The sequence below is a fragment of the Microtus pennsylvanicus genome, chromosome 5, assembly GCF_037038515.1.
Source record: "Microtus pennsylvanicus isolate mMicPen1 chromosome 5, mMicPen1.hap1, whole genome shotgun sequence".
NCBI lineage: Eukaryota > Metazoa > Chordata > Mammalia > Rodentia > Cricetidae > Microtus > Microtus pennsylvanicus.
In genome coordinates, this window is record NC_134583.1 from 47,053,695 (window position 1) to 47,060,553 (window position 6,859).

Genomic DNA, 6,859 nt, shown 5'->3' on the forward strand with positions numbered 1-6,859 from the left:
CACCCCAGGAGTGCTGATCAACCTCAAAAAACACAGAGTAATCAGAGGGATAACTAGAACCGTGGCAGTGACTGTACCATGAAGAACAACCATCTGAGCCTTGGATCCACTGTAACCTAGAAGATTAATCACCAGAGTCACAGACAGTCCCAACCACACCAATTAGAGGAAAAAATGAATAGACAAGGTAAGAACACAGGCAGCACCACAAAGAGGAGCATGGCACCAGTAAAATATAGAGACCCTACAACAGCAACACTTGAACAACCAAACACAGATGAAGCAGAAGAAATGACCTAAAAGATAACTTCAGGAGAATGCTTAAGACTCTTAAAGAGGAAATGAGAAATTCTCTCAAAAAAAATGGAGGAAAAGACAAACAAAAAATTGGAAGACATTAGCAAATCCCTTAAAGAAAACAGAAAAGGCAATCAAACACGTGAAAGAAACTATTCAAGATTTGAAAACTGAAATAGAGACAATAAAGAAAACACAAGCTGAGGGAATTATAGAAATAGAAATTGTGAGAAAAAGATCAGGAATCACAAATGCAAGCATAAACAGCAGAATATAAGAGATTGAAGAGAGAATCTCAAGCACTGAAGATACAATAGAGGAAATAGATTCATCAGTCAAATAAAACATTAAATCTAGCAAAAGCTTAATACAAAATATCCAGGAAATTAAGGACATCTTGAAAAGACCAAACCTAAGAATAATAGTTATAGAAGAAAAAGTTCAACTCAAAAGCACAGAAAATATATTTAACAAAATCATAGAAGAAAACATTCCCAGCCTAAAGAAAAATATGCCTATGAAGATACAAGAAGCTCACAGAACACCAAATAGACTGGATAAAAAAAAGTCCCCATTTAATGTGGCAACATAATAACCAAAATATTAAACATACAAAGTAAAGAAAGAATATCAAGAGCTGCAAAGGAAAAAGGCCAAGTAACATATAAAGGCAGACCTATCAGAATTACACCTGACTTCTCATTGGAGATAATGAAATCCAGAAGGTTGTGATCAAGTGTTATGTAGACACTAAGAGATCACGAACTACTATACTCAGCAAAACTTTCAATCACCACAGGAGAACATAACAAGATATTCCATGACAAAACTAGATTTAACCAAAACTTAGCCACAAACCCAGCTCAACACATAATACTAGAAGGAAAACTCCATCCCAAGGAAGTTGGTTGGCTACATTAACAAAAATAAAGACAATTGATGATCCTACATCAGCAAATCTCAAAGAAGGGAAAAACACAAATTAACATCACCAACAATGAAAACTAAATTAACAGGAGATAGCAATTACTGGTCATTAATATCCCTTAATATAAATGGTCTCAACTCACCTATAAAAAGACACAGGCTAACAGATTGGATATGAAAACAGAATCCATCCTTCTGCTGCATACAAGAAACAACCTCAACAACAGACATTGTGTCAGAGTAAAGGGTTGGGAAAAAATTTCCAAACTAATGGACCTAAGAAAGAAGCTGATATAGCAATTCTAATATCTAACAAAATAGACTTCAAGCTAAAAATCAATCAAAAGAGACAAGAGGAACCTTTCATATTAATCACAGGAAAAATCCATCAAGAGGAAATCTCAATACTGAACATCTGTGCCCCAAATAGAAGGGCATCCTCATATATAAAAGAAACATGCCTAAAGCTTAAATCATACATTAAACCCCACACACTAATAGTGGGAGACATTAACAATCCCCTCTCATCACTGGACAGGTCAGTTAGACAAAAAAATTGACAGAGGAATGAGGGAAATAACATATGTTATGACTCAAATGGACTGAACAGACATCTATAGAATATTTCATCCAAACATAAAAGAATATACCTTCTTCTCAATACCTCATGGAACCTTCTCAAAAACTGACCACATACTCAGTAACAAAACAAACCTCAATATATACAAAAAATTAGAACAACCCCCATGTATCTTATCAGATCACCATGGTTTAAAACTAGAATTCAACAGCAATACTAATTCCTGAAAGCCCACAAACACATAGAAATTAAACAATGTTCACCCGAATTATCAATGGGTCAAGGAAGAAATAAAGGGAACATTGCCAAACTCTTTTTTGAGGCTACAATTACTCTGATATACAAACCACATAAAGACATTACTAAGAAAGACTAATCTCACTCATGAACATTGAAGCAAAAATACTAAAGAAAATATTGGCAAATCAAATCCAAAAACACATCAGAACCAGCATCCACCATGATCAAGTCAGCTTCATCCCAGAAATGCAGGGACAGTTCAACATATGAAAATCTGTCAGTGTAAGCCGCCATACAAACAAACTGAAAAATAAAAACCACACAATCATCTCATTAGATACTGAAAAAGCTTTCTACAAAATATAATATCCCTTCATGATAAAGGTCTTGGAGACAGCAGGGATATAAGGAACATACCTAAATATAATAAAGGCAATATGTTGCAAGCCAATAGCCCAAATCAAACTAAATGGAGAGAAAAATCCAATGATCCCACTGAAATCAGGAAGAAGACATGGTTGTCCACTCTCTCCATATCTAGTCAACATAGTTCTTGAGGTTCTAGCTAGAGCAATAAGACAACAAAAGGAGATCAAGAGCATACAAACCAGAAAAAAGAACTCAAACACTATTTGCTGATGATATAATAGTTTACATAAGCAACCTAAAAAATTCTATCAAGAAACTTCTACAACTCATAAACACTTTTAGTAATGTAGCAGGATATAAGATTAACTCAAAAAAAAAAACCTGTAGCCCTCCTTTACACAGATGATAATTGGGCTAAGAATGAAATCAGAGAAACATTACCCTTCACAAAGACACGAATAGCATAAAATATCTTGGAGTAACTCTAACCAAACAAGTGGAAGACTTGTATGACAAGCACTTCAAATCTTTAAAGAAGGAAATTAAAGAAGACACCAGAAAGTGGAAAGATCTCCCATGCTCTTGGGTAGGCAAAATTAACATAGTAAAAATTCAGTCTTACCAAAAGCAATATACAGATTCAATACAATGCCCATCGAAGAGAGAGAGAATCACCATCAACAATTTTTTTTGTTTGTTTCTATTTTGTGGAATAATTTGGAAAGTGTTGGCATTAGCTCTTCTTTGAAAGCATGGTGGAATTCTTTGTGAAAACCATTTGTTCCTGGGTTGTTTTGGCCAGAGACTTTTAATGACAATAAATAAAAAATCAAAACAACAGAGAAAGGAACATAGACTAGAAAGATCTAGGCTTTTCTCCCATCAGTGTTTTCTGTGGGCAGGGGATGGGGCCAGGTGAGAGGTGACTCTCAGAGAGGGAGGACAGCTTGGCTCAGCGGGAGTGGAGCAGACTCCTGTCTGCTTCAAATATGTGGAGATGACACACAAGCTTGTGGAGGTGAAGGCAAACTGAGTGAAGGTGAAGGCAAATCAGAATAGATGGATGCACAGGTCCCCTTCAAATACAATCTGGTCCTGGACTGGCTGGATGCAGGGGTGTAGGGCTGGTAATGTCCACCTTCTCTTCTGTGGCAACTAGAACAGAGAGGCCTAGCATTTTGCTAAGATTCTTACTCAGCCTTTGGCCCACAGGTTTGGTGATTAAAGCAGATAAAGAGAAGAGACCTAATTAAGTGTATAGCAATGCCTCAGCCACACAGGGGCTCCAGAAGGAGGGAGAACCTGTAATTGATATAAAGAAACTGGTCTGGGAGACCAGGATTCCCTGTGACCACCTGTCAGATTTTCCTAGCAGGTTGGGGGCGGGGGGGCAAACATCCTTCATCTGGCCATCCCACATCAAAGGTGGGCCACTATATTTCACAGAGGTTGTGGAGCTTCTGGAGTGAGAGCATAGCCCCCAGTCCTCCTTACAGAACTCCTGCGAATATTGCAGCATGCAGTTTAGGTACAATGGGGCTCTGCTTGGTTTGGTTTCCATTCCTGCAACAAAACTCAAAAACACAAATCCAACAGATGACGGACACTAATATAAAAAGACAGTGCACCAACACAGCAAGGAGAGAACAAACAAAGTCAGGAGATATAGTCAGACAGTGTCCACCTTCATACCACATCAAAACCAGAAGGACAAAGGTCTATGATTGCATCCAATCTCTCTCCGTCTCTTAAATGTCTGAGATTCAGATGGACACTGGCCAGCAGTGTGTACTTCATTTGGTTTCAATTTCCAAATTTTCAGTGGTCATAATCTGGCCTCTCCAGGGGCCTATGACATTCACTTTGAACTTGCTCCCTCAGGGCTTATTCTCTATTAGGACCACTAATTTGTGACAGTATGGTTGCAGACTTTCCAGGTTTCCAATATCTTAAGGCCTATCCCTTTTTATGGCCTCCTAAAGAAGGACCTCTCCCTCTCTGGCTTCAAGGGCCTTTCACTTTTTTACAGGCTCCCCAGGTAGGGCATATCCATTTCAGGCTCTCCTGACTTAAAGTCTTTCAAGGCCTATCATCTTTTGCAGGCTCTTCAGAAGAAGTCTGTCCTAGATGCCTGGCTTTGAGTTTGAGGTCTCCTAGGGACCTCAGTGGAATCTCCAAATATACTGGCATTTGAATCCATTAAGAAAGACCAAAGACTTAGATTCCATTCAAATTTAGATTAAATGAATTTATTCTTACTCCTGGCAGAAGGATGGCAACCTTAGAGCTAAACAGCAAGCCATGCAGCAGGGTACTAAGGGAGGGTTTACAAAGGTGGGTATCAAAGCTGTGCATTGCAATCCACAGCTGGGTGAGACAATTGTTTCACTCCCCTCGGTTGTTTCTCCTTCTCATTCTGTAGTAATAAAAAGTCTACTTCATCCCTGTTCTACAGTGAAGAAAATTTACAAAAGTGAAAAATGAACTGTTAAATACTTCTGTGGTGGTTTGAAAGAAAATGTCCCCCAAAGGAAGTGCACTATTAGGAGGTATAGTCTTGTTGGAAGAAGTGTGTCACTGTGGAAGGGGGCTTTGAGATTTCATACATGCTCAAGATTCTGCCCAGTAACTCAATTCACTTTCTGTTATCTGAAAGATGTAGGTCACTTGGCTACTTTTCTAGTTCCTTGTCTGTCTTCATGCTACTATGTTGTACCATAATGGCATGAACCTCTGAGACTGTAAGCTGCCACCCTAATTAAATGTTTTCCTTTGTAAGAGTTGCTGTGGTCATGGTGTCTCTTTATAGCAATAGAAATCCCAAGAAAACCTCCTATCACGAACACCATTATCCCATTTTTATCTCATGTGCAGGTGACTAGGATCTCATAGGCATTCCAGGCCCATAGAGGATGCCTGGTTCCACATTAAGTTTTTTCAGGCATCATAGGGCACCTGTGTAAATTCTTAGTCAGGTCTGAGTATTTTAATGACTTGGATATAGATGTTCATTTCTAGGTAGTCAATAACACAGTGCCATCAGATTAGGACTGGCTGTAATGTCCTCACAAAACCACCCACTTCTCAGATAACAAGAATCATTCATAAGGATCACCTTCTGTGATTAGCAGATTGACATTTTAATAACTTACGGGGTCATCCTGCACAACAAACCACCTTATAGGGTCGCAACTTAAACAAGAATGGGTCAGTGATAGGTAGGACCATAAGTTGACGAGGACTAATAAATTATGCATAATTTATGTTGGTTAATAAATCTAAACCTTGTGTCAATACCCTGAAGATGAACTTGGTGGGAAGTCTGTAGACTCTTACTTATTCTTCCCAGTGTGATCTGTGCTGGCTAATTTTATGTCAACTTGACACAAGCTAAAGTCATTGGAGAGGAGGGAACATCAAAATTCCTCTATAAAATCGGAGTGTTGGCAAGACTATAGGGCATTTTCTTGATTAGTGATTAATGTGATAGGGTACAGCCTATTGTAGGTGGTGCCATTCCTGGGTTAGTGGTCCTGGGTTCTATAAGAAAGCAGGTTGAGCAAGACGTGGGGAACAAGCCAATAAGCGACACTCCCCGACAGCTCCTGAATTGATGTTCCTGACAGGTTTGATTTACTGCCCTGATTTCCTGTGGTGATGAACAGTAATGGAGAAGCATAAATCAAATGAACTCTTCCTACCCAAATTGCTTTGTTCATGATGTTTCCTCACATCAATAGAAACCCTATCTGAGACCACACTGAAATCTTATTCTTTCTTCAATTTGTATTACTATGTTTAATTGCTTTATAAATACTAGTATCAAATCTAGCTTCTTTTGGCATCTAGAACCCAGGATTTTATTTAAGGCAGCTAAAAAGACTTGCTACAAAGAGTAAGTCATGATAGAAAAACTTCTCTTTGTATTCTGGTTTAAAAAATAAAAACTATGAAATACCAAAAAAAAATCACTCCTCTCTTTAAGACCTAGATCACCCCATATCTCTTTAAAGACAGACCAGACACAGATATTTAAAATTTCAATTTTTCTTCCTAAAAGATTAGTGTATTTATTTATTACCATCAATCTATTATAAATAAAACATTTAGTAACTGCCAAACATTAGCTAACTATCTCTTACCTCAAGACTCCTGAGTTCTATCTGGCTTTCCATCAGATCCAGCATACAATTCCTTGATTTATAGTAGAAAAATCTGTTGGCCTCAGGGAAAACATTCCATTAATATCCCACTACCCCTTTCTAATGACAAGTTAGTCTATGGACACTTATCTGTAACAATTACCTCTTTCCACTTGGCTTTGATTTTTCTGTTTTGTTTTTAGATTTATTTTCTTATTTTTATGTATATGTGGTCTGTGTGTATGTAGGTGTGTATGAGTGCCAGTGGCTTCCAGAGACATCATATCCCCTTGGATCTGGGGTA